The sequence below is a fragment of the Columba livia genome, chromosome 10 (assembly GCF_036013475.1).
Source record: "Columba livia isolate bColLiv1 breed racing homer chromosome 10, bColLiv1.pat.W.v2, whole genome shotgun sequence".
Lineage (NCBI taxonomy): Eukaryota > Metazoa > Chordata > Aves > Columbiformes > Columbidae > Columba > Columba livia.
The window spans coordinates 2,277,715-2,305,516 of NC_088611.1; the positions used below are offsets into that span (position 1 = coordinate 2,277,715).

The 27,802-nt window shown below is 47.6% G+C and overlaps 1 long non-coding RNA gene across 7 annotated transcripts; it reads left to right on the top strand.

The window, feature by feature from the left end:
• Positions 1-429: 429 nt before the first annotated feature.
• Positions 430-26,661, top strand: LOC110359061 (uncharacterized). Of its 7 annotated transcripts, XR_010474989.1 has the most exons (5): positions 430-5,199; positions 5,405-5,560; positions 6,587-17,962; positions 19,733-19,820; positions 20,616-26,661. It is a non-coding gene; the product is annotated as an uncharacterized LOC110359061 (long non-coding RNA). The 7 variants fall into 7 exon arrangements; XR_010474991.1 differs by having other exon boundaries at positions 430-12,178; positions 12,631-17,962; XR_010474988.1 differs by having other exon boundaries at positions 430-5,560.
• Positions 26,662-27,802: the final 1,141 nt, after the last annotated feature.

Below are 27,802 nucleotides of genomic sequence, written 5' to 3' on the forward strand. Positions count from 1 at the left end.
CGCTGTTCTCTTCAGGTAAAACAAGGCTCGGTGCAGTTTACTCCAGATGTCTGTATCAGCTCAGGCCTAATCGCTAGAGCTATTATATTGCTGTGGTGGCTCCAGAGTTGTATCTGTGGGCTGTAGCGTTGCATCAAACCACTTTTAAAGATTATAGCGCTTCTGTGCTTCCAGGGGCCTGTTTCATAGCTGTTTACAGAAATCCTTTTGGTGCAGTGTTGCAGCCCGAGGAAATAACTCCCCAGCCTGAGCTGTTAGCGCATTTTTATTAAGCAGCTCGTTCTGATGATGATGAGAACATACAACACATTTGCCTTTTCTTCCAGAAGAACAACAGGCAGTTTAGTTTCTGGGGAAAATAACTGTGTCAAACGTGCCATTCACAAGTCATGGAGGGGAGGGTGGGAGGGAGGAATACTTGCTATTAACTAATTTAAAGGATGCTCTAATCGTCTCCAACATTTAAACAAGCTTCTTTTCATACATATATTGGGCCATTTTCAGTACTAAATGGCTCCATTAAATGGTTTTCCAGGTCTTATGCTGGCCAGAGAGCTATTAAAGTCAATGGGGGTTTTGCCTCTGTAAGAAACGGAGCATCAGTTCTTCTGCCAGGCGAAATTCATCATTCAGCAAAAGTTAAACTCTTGCTCAGAGTATCCAACAAGCTGCTGTAAACAAGGACATAAAGGTTCTCAAATGCTGCTGAGCTGGTTTTGCAGAGGTAATGTCTTTCACAGCAGTAAAATCGGTTCCGTGGGTAAGCGAGCAGGGGACAGAGCGGGGCTGCCCAAAAACCAGAGCAAGTCCCCTGTTTGAGGAGAGGGCACGAATTGTGCCAGAAGCAAACCTGGATTATGTCTTCAGAGCCTCCCTGAGCCTGCCGTGCGTCCAGCTCCTCTCCAGACACCAGCAGGTTGCCTTGGCAGAAATGCCCCTTACGTCAAGTGTTTTTGCAAACACGCAAAAGAACAAAAACCTTCAAAAATACCTTTGAAAAGCCTTGGCAAGTCCAATCCTGGAGGTGATTTGGTTGCGATTAGGTGTAAATCTCCAACTGGAAAAGAGCCTCTCCAGCAGGTTGGTTCTTACTAGAGTATCTTAGTGCTTCCTAAAGATCAAGAGTTAAATGTAATTTATTTTTTCCTGCAGAAACGTCAGAATTTTGTTGGTTTCCCAGAACTGTGAAAATAATTTGACAATTAAACATTGAATTGGTGGGGAAAAGGAGGACAACCATTTGCTGTTCTTTATTAGGAAAAGGTGGGGTTTTTTTTTATGTTGTCATTTATTTGAAAAACAAAGATAGTAGCTAAACCCATCTATTTAAAAGATTTGTGTTTTCATGGATAGCTTTTTCTTTCAAAAACAAACAAAACCCAAACCAACCTAGGGTCATGTTTCTGAAGATGTAAGTGAACTTGGAATGTGTTGCTGTTAGTGAAGTTTCACACACACACACACAAATCAATAACTCAATTAATAGCTGAGTTGCGATAGGGCTGGTGTCCTGGAACAGCTGTGCAGGGCGCGAGGCGCCCGGTTCCAGCCAGGACACGTAGGTGTGAAATGGAGAGAGAATTCCACTCTCGGTCTGTGACTCCTGGACGGTGAATCTGGGGGTAACAACCCCCAGGTGGGCAAACGCTGCCCAGCATTTGATTGCACTTTCATCAGGTGGTTGTTTTTTTATTTACCTCCAACACAGATGTAAAACTGGATACAGAAGGTGATTCCTCCTATTTGTTGTTCTTAGCTCACTTTCTTTTGTTTGCGGGGGATTGGGGGCGCTGGGTACCCGGCTCTGTTGCCAGCTGTGCTGCGGTGTCTCCTGCCCAGGAGAAATGAAGCTGGGAGACACCTGGTTTGGTGGTAGGAGCTCTGCAGGGACGGCCTCGCTCTGCTACCCGTGTTTCATGGGGTTCCGTGCTGCCGGTGTCCCCCGGGAGCTGGGCTGTGCTGGGACAGCCATGCCGTGGGCTCTGCTGTGAGCTTTGGGGTCTTGGGGACAGCAAATGGTCCTGAAATCCTGTGGGAGAACATTACAGAGAAGAGGATATGGACTTCCACCTGTCCTCCTGAGACACAGGGCCCCATAACCGGACTGTGAAATGTCTGTTTATCTTTGAATGTGGTGTTGGAGAGAGCAATCCATCAGTGATGAGGACCTTGGCTGAGCACGAACATGTTGAGCAGAGGTACAAGGCTGCTCTGCCCTCCCATGCCATCTCTGCCGAGATCATGCTCTCTTGAGTTCTTTGTTCTTTTTTTCTTAATAGAATCACAGAATGTTAGAGATTAGAAGGGACCTGGAAAGCTCATCAGGGGTACAGCAGAACAGCAAAAAGAGCCATCAGCTCTGGTAAGGACTTGTCCAAGTGTCTATGAGACCGAGGGTGGTGTTTGTTGGATGCAACAGTTGAGTTTGTGGTGATGGGACCTGTTGAGCCTTGCTGCACGGGCTGGTCTCAACTGCAATTGATCTTGATTGCACAAATTCAGCCCCAAGCTGGAGGCTCTGCCAGTGGTGGTGACCCACGTCCAGCTCTGCAGCGATCCCAGGCTGGAACCGCTGCCCTTTGTGCACGAGGAGAGGCTGCACACACCCTCCACCAGCATTTTCCCTGCTCAGCCCCTTGGAACAGGCACAAAAAGTTTCCAAGGGTGTTTCCGTGTTACTGTGTTTTTCCCTGTTTGGGTTACCAGATGATCGTCCCGCAGTGTCTCTTGCAGGCACTGCTGAGGACTGTGAGGACACCAAGGGTGACCTTCTCCCCGTCTCCCTCTGCCCCCCGAGCCATGGGCTGGCTGCTGCCCCTGTACGCGTGGTCGCCCTGCAAAGGGCTCCTCGGGGCAGATGTTACCATCAGCTTACTTGTCATGTTTATACACAAAGAGCAGCTTGCGGTCCTGCTGGCCTTTTAATGGAAAGGAAATACTGTGCTCCATTGCTAATTCCTCTCTTTTCCTGCTGCTTGGCCATGGTGGGATGGGGGAGGCTCTTAGCCCCGTCCTGCAGGCAGCTGCTCCCCGACCATTGCCAGGGGTCGTTCCCGTTTGCATCCCTGTCCTGCTCCTGCTGCGACAGCAGAGTGACGTCCCAGGGAAGGCGCTGGGGTGGCAGTGAGCAGCATGGCTATTGCTGCTGAAATACCTGCTTTGGGCCTCTTTTCTTTCTGCCAACAACCATTTTGTGCTCTCCTGCTCCTTCTGACCTGGCCCGGGGCTGGGCTGGCCCAGTGCACGTGGGCAAAACATCATTGCCGCTCGACTTTTGAAGTGTGAGGCTCGCTGCAGGCAACTGGTTGTGATATTGGGTCCCTGGGTCACCTTTGGTGAATGTCACCTCTGCAGCATCCCTCTGAGCAGGAAGATATCTCCTGCCTAATGTAGTGTTTGGGGCTGGGGTCCCACAGCAGGGCTGTGCTCTGCCCCGGGGAACCCCAGCTGACCTCTCCTCCGCGAGCTGCACCCCACGCTCGGCCCTGGGCACGCAGCGCGCTGGGGGCGGGCAGCAGCTTAGCACAGGCATTTCTCAGCCTGTCGCTAGTGACTCACAGCCAGAGCGCACAGGAAAACTGTAGCCACATTTCAAAATACCAGATGCTGTGTTGTTTCCTTGCCACTATGGATTTTTCCATCGCCCCAGCAGCAGGCCTGGATGCTCTCTGTGCTGCGCTTTGGCTGTCCTGCTGGTCCAGGTCCTGTTTCTGTGCAAAGACCTTCAGGTCAATGAGTCCCTGTTCCTCCTCGTTTGGAAGCACGTCCTGGCAAGAGGTGATTCACTGAAGTTGCACCAAGATGTTCAGTGACAACAAAGTTCCTAAATCCAGCCAGAGCCCGCAGGCTGGATGGGAAAGTCACAAGTGTGTTCTTGCGGGGATCTGGTGGGGGAGGCCGGGAGCAGAGCCCCCCTGGAGCCCCCAGCACCCACAGCCCCTGCCCAGGGTGGCCCTGCAGGAGCAGCAGGTCCTGGCTTGGCAGAGGCAGCAGCCAGGGCAGGTGTGAGCATATACTACATAGGGACATTTACAATATTATGTATAGCTTTTAATTAAATATAATGATTAGAGAAAATTTTGGGAGAGTGGGTTAATTTCAAAGGCATCAGTAAAGAATTATCACCACTGTTTTCCTGGGTTATTTATGATTCGAGAACATTATATGTTATTTTTCCCTACAATGCCTTACACAAACAACCTCTGTCACTGCAACAGTTCCTTTTCCCTGAGCCTTTGCATTTTGCATCCTCCTGTGACACCCACTCGGGGAACCATTTTGCTCCCAGTGCCGGCCCAGGACAGCTGTCCCTCCCACTTGCCCCATATAGAGGTAAGGTATAGAAGGCTACAGGAAGAAATAAGTCAGGATCAAAAAAAGAAAGCAGGCTGCTTCTCCCCATAGTCTGTAGATTTACCAGAAAGTGAGTTTTTCAGGCACAAAGGTTCTTGCTCCACTCCAGGAAAAGCCTAATTCAGTGCACCAAGAAGATTTTCACTTGAAACGTTGCTGATGTTCTCATGCTACCATTCATTAGTAGAGATGGGCTGGTTTCTTACTAGTTACATTTGATTTTTGTTTGGGAACAGTAGGAGAAAAAATGTGCCCACTGTGAAGATTTGGTTCACACGGGTCGGTGTATTATTTCAGCTGCAGAAGTTGCGTGATGAATGCACAGCGGCTTTCCAGGATGAAAATCGATACCCCGTGTGCCACCGGTGTCTGGAACGGGCTCTTTTAGCACGACTCCCCATGCCGAGCTGCCGGGCGTGTTTTCTTTGTTTCCTGATGTAGTAAGAGCGGCCACCCAGGGTGCTGGGCATCCTAGACGATCCTTTAACAACGTGTCAAACAGATTCGTCGGTGCCTCTGAATCAAATCAAATGACCCTGCCATAACATAAGCCTGGCTTTGTAAATGTAAGTAAGTGGCATTTAAAGCTTTACGTGGTGAAGGGCACAGTGTAGTTAACGAACTTTGTGTTCAGCTCCAGCACACAAGTGTGTTTTCTGTGGTTTTCAATCCGAGACGCTCTGCCCTTCCCTGCTGCTGATGGTTTTCCTCCCCTCGGGACTGAACTCAGCTAATTAACCTTTGTGCCACTGCTCATCAGCGCATCCTCGGTGGCTGCGGAGCTGCGGGGTGCAGGGAGATCCGGGCCGGGCTCCTCCGAGCCGTCCGGCTCACGGGCAGAGTGAGGTGGGTGCATAATACTTCCCAAAACATTTTTGTGTGTTTCTATTTCTTTCTCCTCTTGCTTATTGTGAGTAATTACAATAAATAATTAGATGTTGCTTGAAATATTTGGACCTTGTGATACAAAATCAGTGCATTCACTGCAGAGCTTTTTTTTTTTTTTTCCTCTAAAAGGCAAATTACTCTTCAATTTCCCTTTTCCTTACAGATCACTGTAAATTCGTCCATTGTGTCAGAAGGGCTTCCTCTCCCCACATTCCACAGCCCCGTTCATCAAACGCTCCCGACATGTGTAGCCAAGTGCATCAGGTGCAGGAAATGCTGGAAGTGGCTGCAGGCTCTGGACAGGCTGCCATCTCCCCAGGTGGAATGATTATGATAATAAATATAACAATATAATAAATAATATAAGTAATAATATGAGCCAGCAGTGTGCCCAGGTGGCCAAAAAGGCCACCGGCATCCTGGCTTGTACCAGGAATAGTGTGGCCAGCAGGACCAGTGAAGAGATTGTGCCACTGCACTCGACACTGGGGAGGCCCCACCTTGAATCCTGGGGGCAGTTTTGGGCCCCGCATGCCAAAAGAGGCCTTGAGGTGCTGGAGCAAGTTGAGAGAAGGGAACGGAGCTGGTGAGGGGCTGGAGCACAAGTGTGATGGAGCGGCTGAGGGACCTGGGGGTTCAGCTGGAGGACAGGAGCTGAGGGGAGACCTTCTGATCTCTGAACTGCCTGAAAGGAGCTTGGAGCCAGGGGGGGTCGGGCTCTGCTCCCCAGGAACAAGCGCCAGGAGCAGAGGAAACGGCCTCAAGTTGCGCCAGGGGAGGTTGAGGTTGGATCTGGGAACAATTTCTTCCCCAAAGGGCTGTGGGGCATTGGAACAGGCTGCCCAGGGCAGTGCTGGAGTCACCAGCCCTGGAGGGGTTGAAAAGGCATGTGGGCAAAGTTTTTATAGACATGGTTTAGTGCTAGGGTTAGGTTAGGTTATGGTTGGACTTGATGATCATGAGGGTCTCTTCCAACCAAAATGATTCTATGACTCTAAATAATAATAATGTAATAACAGAAGCAGCACAGAGCAGCAGGTAAATGCAGTGTGTGGAAAGGGTGCTTTGTGGGGTGGCTCCACAGCTGGCTCCTCTCTCAGTGATGTTGTTGATGGTGCCTTTGTCTGGGCCCATGTGCAGAGGGAGGTGCTGCGGGATGCCCTGGCACTGGGGGAGCTGCAGTGTTGCTTTGAGGAAACATCCCCAGAGTGGGACAGAAAAGCCTGTGACTTCCAGAGGAGATGAGGCACAGAACAAAACAAGGTGAGGAGCTGATGTAGTGGCTGAGGGACAAGGGAAAAGAAACAAGAGGGGAGAGCAATGGTTTGTGGTTATTTAATTGCAGGGCAGGCAGAAGACACCAGGAACTCTGAGCTGGGCACCTCCTGGCCGTGGGGCAGCCAGCCCCAAAGTTTGTCCTTGCTCAAAGGGCAGCTGTAGCCTGTGCTCACCCAGCATGGGGACCAGCATCAGCAAAGCAAAATGGAGGCCAGTGGAGAAAGCAACCTAAATATCACTGTACACTGCCCACAGCTGTTAAACGCCGTGGCTGTGATCAAGGCTCTGCCGTTCCCGGACACCAGCCTGGTTGGCTCAGAGGGAGCTGAAGGACGTTGGTGCCAGCTCTGGGCTGCAGCGTGGGCTCTGTCCTTCCTCACTGTGCGGAACAGTGGGCAGGCTCTGGAGAGATGCCCCACGTCTGCCTGAGACAACAGGGGTCTCGAGACAGTTCGAGTTTCAGTGACGATCCTCTGCAGCTGGTGAGTTCTCCGTCCTGCTCCACTTTGGGCTCTGACACAGGGAGAAGTGCATTAGTTGAAGTCATAGCAGGTGGGTGTTTTGGATATGGGTATTTTCCATAGCTGGTGTGTGGGTCTGTATTAACAGATCTCTCTGAGAGGAGCATAAGGACCATTTTAGTCTTGCTACTGCTGAGAAGGCAGAGGATTGGGCTAGAGCTGTGGCTTGTGAGGAATGACTGGATAGATACAAACAGACCCAGGGAATGAGCAACAAGGCAGCAGCCCCGTTTGGGAGGAAGGGTTAGCCCAGCAGGAGCCCAGCCTCACAGCAGGATGCCTGCAAACCTCTGCAACACAAACAGTAGGGAGTTCATTCATGCAGCAGAAGATTTTTCTGACCTTATCTAGCCTTGCATATTCACTGCCCCTCTTCATTTAAACAATCATCGTGGGAGCACTCTGCCTGCACCGGAAAAATCCATCCTTCCCCGCTGCTGCTCTGCAAGAAGATGCTCTCTGTTGCACTGCTATATGGTGGGTCTCCTGGGTCCCTACCACTAAGGAAAATAAATCTGTTTACAAGAAACAAACAGCTTTGCGTAAACTACAGCTATAAGCTGCCAAATTTGTGTTCTTCCAGCACAGAAATGCACATTTCCCCCGCCATGAAGTGCTGCGTTAACAGCAGCCACGGTGCAGCTCCAGGGGCGTGTGGTTATGAGATCATGTCACTCGGGAACAGAAAGCACCAGACTATGCCCTGTGTCTTATAAAGACAGATGTCTGACGATTATCTCATGATAACCATCGGAGTTCCTGCTGTAATGATACTCTTAATAATTTATCCTTCAGAAGCTTTTAGGTTGGGATCACCCTGCGCCCGGAGCAAACCGCTGTGCTCAGGGTCTGCTCTGGAAACAGTCACCGAGATCCCAGCGCTGTGTGCATAGACCATGAAAAGATGTAGCTGTGATGTGTTTCAAATGATGTGTGTAACCAGAAAGTCAGATAATTTCTAGTTGGGACGATAGATAGTAATGCTCAGACCACTAATATCACTAAATATGGTTGCATGAGATTGAATAAGAATACCCTTATTGTCAACCATGTTTTCTTTTTTATTACCAGATAATATGGTAATACATTATTATAGTTCTTTCTGTATGGTTCTTCTTCCTATATGTTCATCATTTAGACTCTAGGAGGGCTGCGGTTGCAGCAGCAGTGGAAGCACATGAGGAAATGACTCATCCCCCATGGGCTAGACGGGGATTTTTGACCCAGCAGAGCACAGGAAAACTCGCACAAAGGTGGAGCACTGTGTTATTCGGGGAACAAAATGTCACAACGAGTGACTGCTTCGAGTTTAGTCTGCTTTTTATAATAGACTTGTAGGCTGTGAAGAAAATGTACTTATTGTTGCATTACAAAAGGTCAAGTGTAGTGAGCACCTTCAGCTGCGAATGGTCTGAAGGGTGCTGCAGTGACCGTCCCTGTGTGGCAGGAGGCTCTGGAACGAGGGGCTGAGTGGAGTTTCCAGATCAACAAGAGGCTCCTTTTTCCTTTGTGCTTCTTCAAGCTCCTCCCCTGGTCCCACCAAATGTCCTGGACAAGGGACAAGCACCATTGGATGTGGCTTCCAGTTGTGTAGAAATGTGCTTAGGGACATGGTTTAGAGGTGGACTTGGCAGTATTGGGTTAAAGGTTGGACTCCACGATCTTAAAGGTTTTTTCCAACCAGAACAGTTCTATGATTTGTTCTTCCAGCTCCAGCACTGAGCTCGCAGGGCCCAGGCGGGAGGGATTGCTGTCAGCGCTGGGGTTTGCACTACGGTGGTCGTGGCCAACTCAAGTCCTGATGATACAAAGGCATTTCTCTGCGCTTTGCAGTAACTTTCAGGTGCATCCGAACTAATCTGAAGCAAAACTTGTTTCAAGGGTTGTTTGAGTCTCTGTAGGCTTCCAATAAATCCTCCTTTAAAGGAGAGCAGTATCTGCAGAGGAGCCTGGGGTGTCCCTGTACCCTCAGAGTTTTAGACTGAGCTTGGAGAACACGCATCCTTCACCCGCGGGACCTTGGTGTCACACAGACCAGTTGTGTTTCCCGCTTTATTTGCAGAGCTGTGAGGTGGGAAGGAGGGGACCGGGAAGGGCAGCTGCGTCTCCACCCCACCTCCAGCCTTCCCCACTGCCCGCAGGAGCTCTGTGGCTTCTCCCCATGAAAACTCCCCACAGCAAACCCTCTGCTTCTGCACAGGGTTCAGGAGTAATGCAAAATCTCTTCCCAGAAATCAGGCTGTGTGTGTGTGTTTGCGTGCATGCTTGTGCCAAGTTTTGGCCCGAAGAGAGTTTTTACACCTGACTTACAACCTGCTGAAGTAATTTTACTATGGAAGCAGTGACATAACTTTAAAGTAATGCAAATAACAGCTATAATGCTGGTGGTTTATAAAGCTTTTATGAGGTGTCTATAGAGGAGGCGACATCCCCAGCATGGCAGAGCTGGCGGTTCCTGGCTGGGACCCTCCGGCCGGGCCGGGGTGGCTGCAGGGTGCTGGTGGCAGCTGCTGTGACAGAGGGTTTGTCACACAGCAAACCTGGGACCTGCAAAGTGGATGACAGCACGTGCTGGCATAGGTGACAGCAATCACTGCCATCTGTGCTGCACAGACCGGCTGGAGCATCCCATAGAGAGCATGGGAGACCTGAAAATGGGCAGGTTTTCCTTCTCCTTAGCCCTGGAGAACAGGAGCTGAGGGGAGACCTTCTGATCTCTGAACTGCCTGAAAGGAGCTTGGAGCCAGGGGGGTCAGGCTCTGCTCCCCAGGAACAAGCGCCAGGAGCAGAGGAAACGGCCTCAAGTTGCGCCAGGGGAGGTTGAGGTTGGATGTGGGAACAATTTCTTCCCCAAAGGGCTGTGGGGCATTGGAACAGGCTGCCCAGGGCAGTGCTGGAGTCACCAGCCCTGGAGGGTTGGACAGACGGACATGAGGTTCTCAGGGACATAGGTTAGTATCAGGGTGGTGTAACGGTTGGACTCGATGACCCTGAGAATCTTTTCCAACCAAAATGATTCTGTGGTTCCTCTGAACAGTCAGGGAACTCTGGAGCATCTCTGGGAACCAGATTTTAATTAAAAGGTAAAACTGTGTCTGCTACACTCTTGCATTGTTGCTATTAAGAGGATAAAATCTCCCATTATCATGTAATTTCTGAATGTGCAGAGTCATAGCTAGAGATGGGTTGGTGACAAGAAAGAGGGTTTTTGGCTAATTGGCTGCTAATTCATGTATAGGTGGTGTTCAGCAACCCCTTTGCATGGCAGAATCTGTAAAGATGAGAGCCTATTTTAAAGCTGAAAAAATGCCTTTGTGTTACAATTCAGAAGTTGTCCTAGAATAGAACCAATATGCCTTTTTAGAAACATTTTGTTTCTATTGCACATATCACTGCTGTGTGAGAAGGCTGACTGTATATCGATATTTTTTCAGTTACTTAACGTTCAGAAATGACTGATTCAGAAGCCCTGACCCAAATGCCAATATGAGCAAAACAGCAGCTTCAATTATATCAGCTCATTTCTGCAGGGTATCTCTGTGCTGCACAGATTGTTCATCCACAAAACCAGACGTGAACAGGTACTATGTCCAGTGGAGTGACACATCTGGAACAAGCATCTAATTTATCTAAAAATGTGACCAAAGAAATTAAAAACTTGGGTGTTTGGGGCACTGAAATGATATTCCTGGAGGGACTGGTGGCTCTGAGTTAACTGGATGTCGTGGAAGGGGGAGAGTAAATGGTCACTTGTAGAGAGTTCACATGTGTAGTCTAGAGGGTGAGAAGAAGAAACGGAGCCCAGATTGGAAACATGGACAAAACACGTGTTTTTTAAAACCCCCGTGGGTCTCAATGCCCTGTTACTTCCCCGATGTTCTCAGGAGCTGGTGAAAACCAGACCCGTAACACAGCTGGGTGAGAAATGGCCATTACCAGCAGTATTTTGGCCTTGGGTATAACAGTTTCAGTTCTTTCATGTTCTAATATTAAAGACAAGGAGCACCTGTAAACTTAATTTAAAAGTTACATAATAGTTAGCCGAGATGGGACTACTGTACAAATCCAATTTATTATTTTGTAATTGCTGTTGTTAATTAGAATGGTAAGGTATGAAATTCCCTGGGTAGATTAATCAATAATTTATTGCTTTTTTTTTAACTCGCAAAGCTTCTTTTCTTTAAACACCACCACACACTGTGGTGTTAGGCCCATTAAAAAAATAACATTTTCTATTTCTTTAACCCCTTTCATTACACACATAGCAGAGGCTCATTGTCTTAACTCTGAACCAACGCACACTAAACCAGTGATGAAGATGGGACTGGGGAACCGATGACAGCTGGGCACACAAAACAAGGCGTTGAGCAATATCATGAAATGATAAAGCACGGTGTGGGAAAGCTTGGTGTTCCTTTGGACTTGGAGCAAAACTTCTAACCAAATGGTGCTTTCTTATTTCCAGAATCTTTTCCTGCTGACTTAAATACCGGCTGGAGGATGGGCTGGTTTGTGATCTGGTTTATCTTCAGCTCTCAAGTAGCGTGTCACTGAATGACCTTGTGCAGCGAGTCTTCAGTATCTTTCCAGTCTTTAGTTTCTCTCAAATATTAACCTGACAGTTGCTTAATTATCAAGTCTTCTGCTTTTAGATAATTTAGGAGGAAAAATTGTGCAGTTCAGACTCAAACTATCCCTTTTCAGCTTCAAGGTGCAAATACAAATTTTTTCCCTATTCCTTCTCTTGGCCGGTGGTGGCACCAATGACTCTTGTAGAAATGTCCCCTCGTCATGCCAGCAGTGACGTGTCTGCCCATGGCCAGGCCACGGCCCTTTCCCAGTCCCACCAGCAGCAGCTGCTGGACTGGTTTCCAGGGCTGTCACCTGTGTGGGGCCCAAGCTCTGTGCACAAAAGGAGCTCGTGATGATTTGCATGGATCCTGTTTAAGCAGCCATTTATTGCAGCCAGCTGTTGTAGCAAGGCATTCACGGGTCACTGTGTGAGCAGGTACTTGGTTATTCTCTCCTTATTTTTACTTGTGAACAGATTACAAGACTGTAGTGGTTTCGATGCATCACACCATGTGGCTGTTCAGAGCCTGGGCCCCATCTATTTGGTGGGCTTGTGGGATGAGATGGTGAGTGTGCAGCTTTGCTGGCTTTGATCCTTTCTCTAGTGGCTATAAACACCAAACTTTTCTTATTTTCTGTATTTTCATTCTATATTTTTATAATTAATTATATCTTTCACCACTCCAAGTCTTGTCTGTCAGTCCTGGTGGAAGCCCCAGCTCTCTCTGGGGTGGTTGGGACGTGCACGGTTTCTGTGGGTGCCTCCATACCCGTAGGTCTAAAGTCTATGGTGCTCGTGTGGGAAGTTAAACTTCTCCGTAGAGTTTGCACGATCAGGAACGAGCACCCCAAGCTCCTTATGGCAGAAGCTGTGTCCATGTGGCACCTACAGCCATTTGAAGGGAGACGGTCAAGTCCGACGATACAGTGTTAAAACATCTGCCTTTTCACAACCAATCTTCCACGGCTCGGCTGAATGACCTGTAGCTAAATAATCACATCTGAATTTGTGTTTCAGAGGGAAGTTCATTTGGCTGTGCAGTCTAAATGCACCAACGCTGCCTTGCCTCGCCTGAAGCGCTGTCACCGAATGTCCGTGGTCACGTTGTGACTATCGAGAAGTCATCAGAGAAGCTGCTCGATGTTTTTCTGAGGAGCTGTTTTGAATTCATTGCTAAACAATGAGCAGAGGTCATTTTTGGTGAGGCTCAAATGGCCTATTTTTGTGCTATGATGAATTTTAATAATTGCTGTAAGTATGCTATTAGTCAAAATGAAGCAGAAAGAAACCCAATTATTGAACTAGACTGCTGTGACTGGAATCTATAGCTGATATATTAAAGCCTGACTGTCATGCTTAATAATTAACTCAACTCGCTGGCAAACCTGGAAAAGAAAATGAACATTAATAATGAGTTAACTAATCATTATTTCTTTTTCCCCACACCATTAGAACAATATCCTGCAGTACATCAATTAAACAATACAATAATCACAGAATCACAGAATCGACTGGGTTGGAAAAGCCCTCAGAGATCATCCAGTCCAACCCTTGGTCCAACTCTAGTCCATTGACTAGATGATGGCACTAAGTGCCATGTCCAATCTCAGTTTAAAAACCTCCAGGGCCGGTGAGTCCAGCACCTCCCTGGGCAGCCATTCCAATGCCTGACCACTCTCTCTGCAAAGAATTGCTTTCTCATCTCCAGCCTAAATTTTAATTTTACGTCCTATATATTCTCTGCTTTTGCCTGTACTTGTCTACCTTCTGCTTTCCCAATACAGCTTTGATGTAATTGCTGCTTTTCACAAAGTCTCCATGTGCTGCCCTGGTCTGTGTAAGTATTGAAGGAGCCGTTACAGGATGCAGATATTATTTACATTTTCTTTGTTTTCACCTGATCCAAAGAGGAATGATCCGCCTCCAGACAGACACTGAGCGCACTCTCTGCACATTCAGAGTCTTCGAATTCCCTCAACTGCTTTCGTGAGAGGATGGGGGCAGCAGAAACACCCCGATGAAGAGAAGAGGGTGTTATGATGTGTGAGCATCTCTCTGGCGCAGCTCCCGGTGACGACTGTCTCTCCATCAGCTCTGCAGCCAGCGCTGATGGGACAATCCCAGTGACCCTGCTCGAGGGCCCTGTGCGTCTCGTGGCTGGAAGAGGAGCAGCTTTGCATCCAGCCCCGGTGAAACCCGAACTCAGCACAGCTCACCCACCTCCCAAAGCCAAATCTCGGCTTTTCCGTGCTGCAGAACAAGCTGACTCCACAGGTTTTCCTGTCTCCATGCGGGCAGCAGCCAGCTGGCTGCTCGAGCAGGCACCTCCCCACACGGATGCTGTCTGGAGAGCCCCACCATTGGCACAATGGCTCCATGACCATGATTTTCCCAAATTATTTCAAATTATTGCTTTTTTTTTAGCGATAAATGTTCTTGCAGGGAGGATGGAGGGGCTTTGCTTTAACATTGTCCTCAGTCTCCCATTGGAGCTACCTCAGGAGTCATTTTTATTTGGATCTTATCTCCCACATCTCAGCGAGCTCTGCCAGCCTCGTCTGGAAAATCACCGTTTGGCTCTGACCTTGCTAATATTTGCAAGGGAGTCTGAGAAACAGATAGAAACATTGCACTAATTCAGAGCATAATGTGAAGTTATGCAAAGCTGCAGATCCCCCTGGTGTGTGCCCAGGGAGAGGAGAGCTGGGGGACACAGAGGGCTCAGTGCCCACCAGAGACCACAGGATGAGCTGGATCCTTGGGTACAGTGACCTCTTCTGATTATGGTTTTTATTTGAGGAGGAGGCTGAACTCTGCAAACAGAAACCTGGACTTCGATAAGAGCTTATCAAATGTAGGGTAGTGCCCACAGCTGGTTACTTGTGGCTGGATGGATTGATTTATCTTGCCCTTGCTGTTTGTGATTACAGGGCTGAATTTACAGATACATCTGTGTTTGAGGGATGGCTGAACTTCAAAGCCACGTTTGTTTTTTTGCATCCTGTGGCAGCTGGTGTGTGCTGGGGCAAGAGCCTTCGCTGGGCACTCTTTGCCTTTGCAGTGTCCCTGTCCCCTGATCCCCAACCCAAACCCATGGGGGACATGGGTGCCCTCAGCTTGGGGGGCAGAGGCAGGAGAGGTGGAGCCAATTCTTCTACTCAAAAAAACAAATCATGGTGCAACTATAGAATATTGCATTAAAAAGGGGGTGGGGGATAAGCAAAAAACCTCATCAGAACTCTCAAGTTGGAAAAATTCAGTTATAATCCATGCAAGAGAACTATTGGAAATGGTTGCTACTGCTTTGTTCTAGTCTCTCTAGGTCGACAGAGGTTCTCCTGCCCCTCTACTCTGCCCTGGGGAGACCACACCTGGAATATTGTGTCCAGTTGTGCCCCCTCAGTTCCAGCAGGACAGGGAACTGCTGGAGAGAGTCCAGCGCAGCCACCAAGATGCTGAAGGGAGTGGAGCATCTCCCGTGTGAGGAAAGGCTGAGGGAGCTGGGGCTCTGGAGCTGGACAAGAGGAGACTGAGGGGGGACTCATTCCTGGGGATCAATATGGAAAGGGGGAGTGTCAGGAGGATGGAGCCAGGCTCTTCTGGTGACAACCAGTGATAGGACAAGGGGCAATGGGTACAAACTGGAACACAGGAGGTTCCACTGAAAGAGGAGAAGAAACTTGTTCCTGGTGAGGGTGGCAGAGCCTGGCCCAGGCTGCCCAGGGAGGTTGTGGAGTCTCCTTCTGTGCAGACATTCCAACCCGCCTGGACACCTTCCTGTGTAACCTCATCTGGGTGTTCCTGCTCCATGGGGGGATTGCACTGGATGAGCTTTCCAGGGCCCTTCCAATCCCTGACTCTGTGATTCTCTGCTGAGAAGCCCCAGGCCGCAGCGCCCACTCCCACCAAAGCCACCAGCCCCAGCTCCGTGTCCCCAGGGTTGTGCCTGGTGTGGACAGAAATGCACATGAAGGAATAGTCTGCTTGGGGCTCTGATGACACAAGTACAATTCTACATGTGCAAGATGATTTTTTCAGATCTGGTACTGCATTCTAAGCTGTGTATGTATTTTGTTTTTTGTATTCCAGATCTGAATTTTGCTTTCCATGGTGTTTTGTGGGACTTGCTGCTGCTGCTGTCCTTGTTCTAACTGATGATTTTGAGTGTGGTGCACTTAAGGGCATAAAGATGGGACTTGCTAATGGAGTTTTCTATATAGCAGTGCTATCATTCTAAACAGTTAGTTAAAAAAAAAAAAACTTATTTATGCTGTGCATTACAAATAGAAGGATTTCAAGGGGTTTAGCATATCATGTCCTTTCCTACATATAAAAATGGAAAATGCTTCAAGATCACACGTTGCTAGTCTATGCAATAGGGTTATATAAGATTTGATATAGTTCACACACATCCTGGCATTGCAGGGCACGTGGAAAGCCTGTGGAAAACCCGTGTTTGGTGTCAGCGTGTCCCTGTGGTTTGTGCAGAGCCCGGCCGTGCTGGGGGGCTGAGAGCGGCGGGTGCCGCGGGCTGGGCTGTGCCCATGGCAGGACACGGCTCGGCACGTCCCCCACCCTGCCACGAACCTGCCGCTCACCCTGTTTGTGTTCTGTGCACTTGGCACTTCTCACGCTCGGAGATGGTGAAGTTAATTTTGGTGGGTCTCCTACTACACAAGGTCCTGACCAGCCACTTCTGCCTTTTCCAGCAATCCCTTGGGGGCCAAGGGATTTACTGGAGGTCGCTGAGGAGCAAAACAAAATTACCTTTGGACCTAATTTGGCAGCAGTGTTTAGAGAGACACAGCTGGGGCGGCAGAAGAAAAGAGTTTGGTATCTTTTCCAGTGCTTGGGTCTCAATATTAACAATTTTGTGGAACGTTAGTTACCTCCTGGCTATGTATTTTGGCTGCGGAAATGAGCAGGTGCCCAGGTCAGGGTGGGAAGCGCCTGCTGCACCGAGCACACGTGTGCAGGTCCGCGGTCCCTCCTCTGCTCCCCCCACTGCTGTCAGGCTTGTGCAGAATGTTTCCCGCTTTAGGTTTCTATGATTTTCACCATGATCAGGGGTATAGGCAGGCACAGTGTTTCCCTGCGCCACAGGAGAATGGTTATGTTGGACATGTCCAAGTGACCCATGGGGCATCCCCACAGCATGTTGGCGGGGCCAGGAGAGCCCCTTGAATCAGGGCACGTTCTGAGTGGAGCGGTGGCAGGAGCGTCTTGTCCCCCACGGTCACAACCGTGTGTGCAAACTGGGGCTGGGAGCACGTCACTATACGTGTGTCCGTAGTCCAGTCCCTGGTGCCCGTTTTGCTCCTATTTATATGCAGCATCTGGTGTGACACCAGCTTCTGGCTGGACTTTGCAAACAGCTTTTATAAGATGTCTGGGAGCTGGTCCGTACCCACTAACAGCCTGTGAGCCGCCTGCACCACAGTGCGAGAGGGGTCGGGGCAGTTGTGGGGACACTTCGGGATGAAAACACAGTAATTCTGTCTCTCCTCAGGGTGGGTGCCATGGATCATCCTGTGAGGATCACTCTGATTGTGGTAAAGGCTGTTGTGCCGCTCTGGCCCCGTTCCAACGCGCTATGGGGATGGGGATGGGGATCCTCCCACGCCCTGGGTTCCTTCCTGGTCTCGCTGTCCTGCACAAGCCACGGCAAGATCCCGAGTGTTGCAGAAAGCCCAGTGAAACACCCGGGTTTCCCGGGATGTTGCGTGTCCGGAGGCGCAGCAGCCCCGCTCTGCAGCCGCCCGCCAGCGGGGCCATTTAATCGATTTTCTGCAGGGCATTGAGCTCTAGCTCGGAGCTTTGGGTTTTCCAAGGAGATCTCGCTCCCTGTGAGATTGCCCCAGAGGTCAGCGTCTTAGCGCAAAAGCAACAGGAAAATGACTTCCAGCGCTCACCTTCTGTGCCCGCAATAAATTAAGCGATGAAATACCAGAAAAGCACCTACAAAAGAAGTTGTCCTGCAACTCGAGAAAGAAAGATTGAAGGAAATCCCTGGATCTGTGAATGGGTGGTAGGGCTGGGGGAGGAGCGGGGGCTGCATTTGGATGTGGAAGAGACATCAAGGTATCTTTAGCATGAACAGCAATAAATGTGACTTGTCTATATAACTTTCTGTAAAACTGAAGTTAACTGTGTTAATATTCTGAACAGTTTGGAGCAAGTAAATGGCTTGCTGCATTGGAGGATATTTACTCACTAAGTTTCTTTGGATAAATCCCCCTGGTGCCTACGTTATCTGACAGTTTTTATTTTTCTATATTCAACAGGAACCAAAGTACAAGTCTCTACTTCAGGAACCATTGCCAAGGAGATGATTATTCATTAACTCCGGGTAAGGAAAAATGGGCTTTGCAACATCTAACATCTCGGGGGGGAGTCTCTACATTAATTTCCTGTCAAATTGCTGTTGGTATTCTGTGTAGGCATTACTCCAAATTAATAATGCAAAATAACTGGAAAGTAGCTGAAACTCCAAGGAGAATACTGCAGGTTTTAGCCAGAATAGGTTTAATTGATATTGTTTGATGCATCCATTGCCCCTGATATCTGCTGAACTATTTCTGGCACGGGTACCTGAATCATTACTTCACTGTGCACTTTATATAGAAACTATAGCTAAAGGACATTTTATCTCTCAATTAGAACTGGTGGAATAATAATTGGTAATAATGTGTTTGATTAATTTTCACTATAATTGTTGAACATATTTCTTATGAATAAATGCCTTCATTAATAGATTGGTTTCATAGAATATATATGAGTTATTTAGGATATTTCCCCCCATCAGTCTCTGAATAAATTAGTCTTGAATGTTTCCGTTCATTAAACCAGCTGCATTCTATTAAGAAAACTATATAAACCATAGTTCAGGGAAAGACTCACTAATTCTTTAAAAACCCACAGGGAATATTTCTCTCATATCAGCGCTTTTTTAGATATATTCTTTTAACCAGGCCATGCTGTGCTCTGAGTATAAATCGTGGAAATCACCAGAATTTGGGGGATAAATAAGCTGGTGTTTGGGGGGGGCGAGGGACCGGCCGGGGCTTGCAGGGGCTGGGTGGCCTCAATGAGCCCTTTGCTCTCTGGGACCATGTTTCGGTGCCTCCCAGCGCACAGGACTCGAGCCCAGCTCTTTCCAAGGGGAGATTTTGGGAACTCGGGCTATTCAGAAACACAGGAGGGCTGGTGAGGCTGTCCTTGCCTGTCCCAGAGCTGGATTCCATCTTCCTCTCATACTGAAATTCCCCCAAAATAACTGTACAAATTAATGACTATTTGGCAATAAGAGCTGAAGGCAATTCATCCTCATTGCTCGAATCTTGGAAGAATGTCTCATGTAGTTTGACGGTACCCACCAAAGCACATAGACCTGTTGTTATTTTTTTCCCACAATTAAGCAGGTTCACATTTGAGCATTTGGCATAGCCTCCTACAAATTCTCTACCTAATCACTTTAAAAAGGAGCCAATATAATTTCAATTTTTAAACAGCAATAATCCCCTCTTCATTTCGAGGGTCTACTGCCTCGTTTTTATTCCTGTGACTAATCGTTCATCCATTTCTTGCTGATAAATGCCAGTTAGTGTGGTTGGTGGCAGGAATTATGGAACCCATAAATGACTTCTCGTCTGCGGCATTTCTACACTTCGCAGTCCATCTGGCAGACAGAGTTCCTCGGTGGTGCGGTGTGTCGAGGGATGAGAATGTCTTTGTTCTGGGCAGAGCAGCGGCACTGTCACCACTTCAGAGGTAAATAGAGAGCGAAGGGGCTCTAAAGCTCATTGCCGATGCCCCACGGCACCACGAGCAGCCGCGCACGCAGGAGCCAACAGGGAGGTCGGGCGAGAGAGAAAAGGGCCAAATACCTTTTGTGAAACAAACCAAAATCATGTGGCTCCAGTACAATCTAAATTCTCGTCTTATCCCTACGGAGGACCCTTAGGAGGAGCGGGGATAAGCTGAGCGTCATCCTCAGGTGTTTCTCCATGTGCAATATTTTCCTGCTGTTTCATCAGGAATGAAGTGTGTCTCCAGTCTCTTTGGAAGTCTAAGCAATAGCTGCAGAAGATCTGGTTGATGATTTATTCTTTCTTTTTAGGTGGTGATTGCTCAGGCTCTAAGTGAGTTGCCCTGCGCTCCCGCCTGCGCTGCTGCAGCACCTCAGCTTCTTCAGCCACAGTAAGAAGGTCAGTGACGGAGCATTGTGCAGCTCCTGTAAAAGGCCAAACCCCCTCCTTTTGTGTCATAAATGCTGTCTTGGGACCTCTGGCACCACTTGCTGCTGTACGGGATCTCAGCTGCCTGAACTTCCAGTGCCGTAACACAAAATCGTATTAGAGGCCTTGAGGGCATTTCATGAACTACTAACTCAAAAGAAAGTACCTCACTTTTCTTTTAATAATCAAGATTTTTCTCTTAGATCCTTCTCATCCCTCAGGTACAATATATTTAATATAAAACTCGACAAGAACATGGAATATTGCCCAAAGGTGGTGGCTAGTGATGAAATAGTATCCCGTGCTCCAGGAGATGCTTTTTGGTCCCCAAAGATTTGTAGGTTGGACTGGTGCACATTTATACAATGTGCTCTTACAAGCTGTTGCACTGTGTTTCTGGCACATAGCGTAACCCTGGTTTTGCATTACATTCTTAATGTCTTCCCTGTGTAATTACACTCTATATAGTATTTTGTTATATCAAATTTAGATTGCTTTAATCATTCAATGAATATGCTGAGGAAATGCTGTTTACAATGGTCTGAAAAATTTAGAGAGGTTTTGCTCTTTCTAATGGTTCCTGATGCAATCTTACATATGAGAGACAAATTCTATTGTTACGCCAGTGTTACTAGTAAGCGACAAAATCAATGGGTATTTAAAAAAGAGGCTATTTGGAGCCAGTGTCTCAGGAATATCAAGTGACATTTCATGAACGGACAGCATTTCTAATTATGTGTTTTTCGTGTGTCACTGCTCTTTCAGGACCTTTATTTGAATGGACAGACCAGCAGAAAGAGCAGCCAACTACCTGGAAAGAGCTGAGAGTGATCTCTGCCGGTCTGCTTACCCAGCTGAGGACACGCTCACCGTGTGCTTTGTGAGGGGCTCAGGATATGCAGTTACTAATTCATTTGTGGTTTTTTCCCCCCTCTGTTTTTTATAAGTTAAAATAGTAATGTTTCTCCCAAATTTACCAAATCAGAATCAAAACCTGAACTCCAATTGTTGGAAGAGGGGAAGTTCTGTTCGGTCAGGTGTTCGCTGGACTCTGTGATCCAGAAACACTGTGTGAATGAGGGAGAAACAACCAACCACCCAACCGTCCGTACTGTGATTACACGAAATTACTTTGAGAAGTGGAAGGTATTAAGAAATAAAACCAGTTAAACAAAACCGAGCCCCAAAAATAGTACAAAATAAGTTGTAGCAGTTTCTGCTTGCCTTTTCTCCAAGAATTACAGCCTGAAAAACCACTGTTGTAGAATTCAGCTACAGAAACCAATGGAAAATATAGGACACAATGCAGACACCCCCCCACCCCTACCCCCCTCACCCCCTCGCCCCGCTGCACTTGTGTCCTATGTACTACTGTGCATTAATTTATTTACCATGTTTATAATCCTCATTTACTTAGGAAACCCCATATAATGCATGTACTAAACACATAAATACATACTCGGGCATATAGCTCACATCCTAATTATTAATCCCCATAAAACTCAAACATTCCCCCCATCATGCATGTACTATAAACACACACATAACCGTTCCATGGAGAGGAACAAGTACAAGTGTCGTTTAATTTTTTGAGGCTCCATTTTTAAAACAAAGCCCTTGGAGTGCAGTGATGCTGCGTAACCATCACTCTTTAAGGCCTGGAGAGGCTTTGCAAGCACAGCTTCTGCTGTATCCAAACCATTCTGCATGCTGTGATGTGGATCTTGTGGAAGAGAACAGGGAAAATAGAAACCACTTGCAAGATATTGTTGGTCCTGAAGCCTGCTTAGATAATGATGCCATGATATGGACCTTTTGAGCACCGTCCCACCTCCCTCCTCTCCCGCGAGCGAAGGCATCGCTTGTCTCCTGGACTCGGGAGGCGTGGGGTGGGTGAATTCCAGACTGTTTCAGCACTGTTGATCTGTCGCAATCCTCAGTTATTTTTGGGTAATATCTAAAAGAGGACCCTGTGAACGTGTACATTTGATGCTAACTCTCAAACGAGTCTCCAGGCAACAAGGAAATGGCTGTGCTGCTTTCCACCCTCACTAGAGACAAACCAGATATTTAATGAACGGCTAAAAGGAACAAATGTTTTCAATTCATAAATACCAGTGAGAAGAAACTAGTTATGTAAGTTAAAGAGGCAAATTAGCATGAAATTAAGGAAAGAGGGAATTTACATTTTTGTATCAGAAAAATATTCACAGACAGATATATTGGGCTGTGCTGAAAACTGATTAGAAGTCAGCACTTCCACTGCTGGGGGCTGCACAGCTCTACATTCTGTTTTACAGAAATTAGAACTTTTTATGTTTCTGTGTTGGCAGGGAAATACCAGAGTAGATGATATGCTGGATTAGTTGTTATTACGTGCCAACATTTGATAGCTAGTATGGGATTTTGGAAGAGAAACTAGGGATATGCTATCAGCCCCGTTGTAGTGTTGGAGTAAATGGGCTCTTGTTATTTTTTTCAAAGTGAATAAAAAGTGGGAGGAAAACTAGCTTGCCAAGAGGAATAGCTAGCAATTAATGAAAAATAGCTTTGCTCTTTGTGGACTTTACAGATGCAAGGATGGAACCAGCATTTTTTTGGTCCTGATTCAGCAGGTTCGTGCAGGTCACACGATTCACAGCACAAAGCCTTGGCCTGAGCTGCGAGAGCGACCGCGGGAGAGCGCGGGCCGCCCGAAGCCTTTGGTGTCGGCGTGCACCGGCCAGCTGGCCGCGGCTGTGGCGGGACACCTCTGCTCTGAGCGCGGTGAAGAGCTTCAGAGCGTGCTGTACACACAGCCTCAGCTCGCTCTGCCTCCAGAAACTGTGTGGCTCCAGCACCAGCTGTACGGTAGTGCTTCTTCCATAGTCCCCGGTTCTCCCAGACACCGTACTCCTCCGTGTACCACAGGAAAAAATAAGCAAAACCAAGCCCGAAGACCCTCACTCAAGTTGTATTAAGTCTTTTGCAGCCACAAAACATTTCCTTCAGCTGCATGAAGGGAGTGGAGCATCTCCCTTATGAAGAAAGGCTGAGGGAGCTGGGTCTCTCTAGTTTGGAGAAGAGGAGACTAAGGGGGGACCTTATTAATGTCTATAAGTATATAAAAGGTGAGTGCCATGAGGATGGAGCCAGGCTCTTCTTGGTGGCAAACAATGATAGGACAAGGGGTAATGGGATCAAGCTGGAACACAAGAGGTCCCACTTAAATTTGAGAAGAAACTTGTTCCTGGTGAGGGTGGCAGAGCCTGGCCCAGGCTGCCCAGGGAGGTTGTGGAGTCTCCTTCTGTGCAGACATTCCAACCCGCCTGGACACCTTCCTGTGTAACCTCATCTGGGTGTTCCTGCTCCGGCAGGGGGATTGCACTGGGTGATCTTCTGAGGTCCCTTCCGGTCCCAAACATACTGTGATACTGTGATACTGTGACAGAATAAGGAGACACCCATGATTTACACAGCTGTGCTGGTGCCATGGGCAGCTTCAGCTGCCAGAGGTGACAGCGGTGGCCTTGTCCCCATGTGTTGCCCAGGACGGGGGCCAGCTGGCAGGGAGGCCACCATGCAGTCAACCTGCAGCAAGACAAGTGCGGGAAGGTGAGTGTGCCTGGGATTTGCAGGGAGGCACAGGGCTAAATACCTGTGCGCCCAAAGTGCAGTTAAAAAGTGCTTGTTTTGGGGTCAGTCACACAGAATTTCTCAAAGGAGCTGAGCGGCCAGGAAAGACAGGTGCAAACCAAAGCCTGAGAGGCTATAGGTCTAATATGTGCTTCTCAAAAGGAGGAGGAGAGGGGTTGTTCAGAGGAAATGAGGAATGAACTTTCTTGGGGACGGGAAGGGATCCCAGAGCTGAAACGCCGGGGCGAGGAGCACGGCTGGGGTTACAAGGCTGGGCTGAGATTGCAGGAGGCGGCTCTGGGAATGAGATTCTTGAACCACCTGCCACCCTCTTGGTCGTTGTGTCACAAAACCATCCCCTCTATTGTGCTCCAAGCAGCAGCCCAGTCAGAGTTGGGTACTTGCAGAGAGTTGGGTACTTGGAAATGAGAACTACACCTGGTATAGCCCTGGACTTAATCGAAGCTGTGAGTATCCTGGTCAAGTACAACTGTTAATAAACACCTTATATGGAAGAATGAAGAATGTATTTTTTTTTATTTTATATATATATATTTTTAATTATGACTCATTAATCTAAATTGGCCTTTTGACTCTTTGTGACTGGTTAGACCGAAGGCTAGACAAGAAGGCCACTAGTGCCTCTTGGGAAAAGCCATTGGTATTTACAGTAATACAGAAAATATTTGCACAGCGATGGGGGTGAGGGGAGGATTGTGCCTCCCTGCGCTGGCGCCATGAGAGCTGCATCCCTGGCTAATGAATATTTGTGGACGTGGAGAGCAGCTCTGTAGCGTGATCACCCGTGTCTCCATGCTGAGTTCCTGCATAACAAGTCTCCCAAGAATTGCTCCTCAACTCCAAGGGAAAGGCAAAGGGGGTGAGAGTGTGTGTGGGATGGAACAACTCCTGCATCACATCTTTCCTCTGCAAAGGGCTGTGAAGCCAACAGGGCTTTGGGACCAGCAAAGATTATTCTTGTTTGCACAACAGCAGCATTAACCATGAAGGAAAAAACCCCAACATTTAAAATATCCAGCTCCACGTTTACACTGTGCTGAAATGTCTTTCCATTGCACAATAGCATGGCGAGCTGCTCTGGGATAAAGATGGAGCAATTTTTCGTTTCGCTCTCCAGGAGCAGAATAAACCACATATTTTTCACACCACATGAGGATTTATGGGAAATGTTGACTCGGTTGTGTCTGTCAGGGTTACAACAATCACTTCAGCATTTTTTTTGGCATACCTCTTGAACATTCACCCATTTGTCGTCTTTGCCTTGCACCAAGGAAGGGGTAATTTTGTTTTGCAGTTCAGGGATCTATCCAATTATCTCATTGCCTTATTTATGAATATAATGAGGTGTGATTTTTGTGTGTATATACTCAAACTGGAGCTACCAGTGTGTCCCTCATCTTACAGGAGCAATGCCACCAACTGATATTTAATATTTTTATGGTTTTTATAGTAATTTTCGTCCTATACTAGGTACAGAAAACAGAGCATACTTTCCTGTATACTTTGTATGGTGTTATAAAAAGGAACTCGGTGCTCTGGACATTAAACTCAGTTTGCAAAACAATGTTCCTACTGCAACCAGCACTGCCAAGCAAAATATTTGCCTGTTTACTGCTCTGGCAGTTGGACTGGGGTAGGTGGTAGCAGAGATAGAGCATTTACCTTTGTTAAATGGTACAGCTTTGAAAGAGGATGATGTATTAATGTATTAAATACCTTACAATCAGGTGGAGACAGACTTGGAGGGTCAGGAAGAGGGGGCTGAGGTGATAAATGGCCAAGAGACTATAGGAACTTGGGTAGAAATTTTAAAAACATAAATTCAGACCAGGCAGTGACAGATAAAATCCCTGGGGACTCTGGGGCAGCTGGAAAGCGAGGTTGGGACCAAAGCAGGGAAATGAGACAACCAAATGAAGCCTCTGGTTTTGCTCTGTTAAAGCTTTTGTCTTTTATCCGGTCAGTTTAAATAACTGTGGAGAATCTAATGGTGCTGCTGAAAATCTAACAACCCTCTGAATTTTCGCTACAACCAGTTTTTTATTTTCATTGCTGGAGAAAAAAAGGTGTGTTATAGATATTTAGGATGATTTAAAGCACTGTGTAGTTTTTGGAGGTGCCAGTTGGATGCTGGTGCGGCCTCAGTGGGCGCTGGTTGCCCTGGTCCTGTGCTGTGCTCCCTGCAAGGGCTGCGGGACCAGAGCCCTGGTGGTTTGCATCAGGCAGGAGGCTTGAGCGAGGGTTTTCTACAGATCTTTATTGCTAGGCCACGACAAGGAAGGGATCCAGCTTGCCTTTCAGATGCCACATTTGGTTTTGTAGTCTTAGCAATAAATTAAAAAAAATAAAGAAAAAAAATCGCCCTGTGAACTGTGCACACATTATCATTTCCCATGGATTTCCAAATGGTTCTGAGCCCCGACCAGGCCAGCTCCCTAGTGTGTGTGGGGGATTGCACTGGAAACAGAGCTCACCAGCAGGAATTTGGAGCTGGACCGAGGAGGAGGGCCGTGCCAGTGGGGTTTTTGTGACCCGTCCTCTGTCACCGGGGCTCAGCCCCATGTCACGGCGCTGCCACCACCAGCTCTGCTGCCATCAGGTAGATCAGTCCCAAGTACCACATGGAAAACCTCTCAGAAAATGGCTAGTACATTTGAAAAGGCCCAAGTCTATCCATTCATTTGAAACGTGCACACAAGCTCATACAGAGGCTTTACACAGAATTTAGCAGCTGTTGGTTGTGAAGGGAAAGAGAAATGCAGCTAAACGGAAGAGCGATCAGTTATTGATCTTCTGTGTGGTAACTTGTGACAAGTAATCACTGTTTTTCCTAGTTACTTTCACAAAGCAGGCTCATCAGGGTCTTAAAGTCAAGTCTCTGCTGTTCTTCTGGTTAAGAAACCTTAGGCTTTATGGCAGCTGCGTGTATTGTAACACAACCACGTTAACGTGGTGGTTGGAGGTATGGCACAGCGACAAACACCAGCGAGCCAGGCAGGCTCATGAACAGTATCTTAAAAAAAATCAACTAGCAGAAGCAGGACAAAACATGCAATTCATTAAGTAACCCCATATGATCTTCTGAGTTCCAAACGCTCTGCAACTCCAAAAAATGCCGATTAGGAGGAGGCTTTCAGTTAAAAGCAATCCTGTGGTTTGCGAAGGCAGGAGCAAACAGGACTGGAACTCCTCCGGCAGCTGCTGCCGCGGGATGCGGCTGCAGAAACGGGGTGAAGATGCTGGTGTGCGGCTTTCTGTCTGTGCTGGGAAAGTTTCTTTGCAAATTCTAAATTAATGTGAATAACTCATTCAGGTGGGTTTCAGAAGCCGTACAGTCTCAGCTTCTCACACCGCAGTCGCTGCTTCCTCGGATGGGGACGAGTCACTTCCAGTATTCTGTGGGTAGTTAGCAAAATTAGGTGTTTGGAAAAACTTGATAATATGAAAGAATACTGGAACATTTCTTGGATCAGACCACTGCATTACTCATGCATCATTAATTCTCAAAATATTAAGGGAACATTTCTTAATATTGGGCCGTATTCCGTTAAAGAGATACAAAACAGCCTGCTTAGGTTAAACCATGATGCAAAATGCTCCATCAGCTGAGCAGATCCACTGCGTAAGGGCAGGCAGGAAACCAAAGTGGGGCTGTTGGTGCAGAAGGGACTTATTGGGCTTAGCCGGGGAGCTTTGGATTTTCTGGTACACGTTTTATTAGCCCAGAACTGCAATATCTCCTTGTTCATGCTCATATTGCTTGACTCTTACGTAGGATTTTCTGTTGTCACAGCAGACCGATTTCATGCTGTATTCAGCATTCCTTGTATAACTAAAACCACTACGAACTTTGCCTGCAAGCCGGAGTTCGAGGAGAATGCAGCCTTAGTACTGATGGTGTTGGGACGGCAGCTGCGTGCATTCGCTCAGGCTTTCAGTGTCTGCCATTCCAGCGAGATTCTCCTCTTTTCTGGGCTCAGAACTGCCCTGGCATTGTCATTGCATTCATTGCTGCTCTGCTAGAAGTGCACAGAATTTCAAGTGAGCCTCTACATTGGTACCTGATGATGTTACCTATTGTTTGATTGCTCGTGTTCCTGCTCCTGTAAAAGTGATAGTTGTGCATAAAGCTTCGTAACTGGAGAAATTTGGAGTGTGTCAGCAACCAACTGCTTTATTAAGTTATTTTTCTGGCCAGGTGATGCTATCCCCTGCATTTTAAGGTCGTCTGTTAAGATGGAGCGTGGAAGCGGTAGATGGCAGAAGAACGGCCCCCAGGCAGCGCGATCGGAGCTTGGTGAGGTCCCCACTGCCCT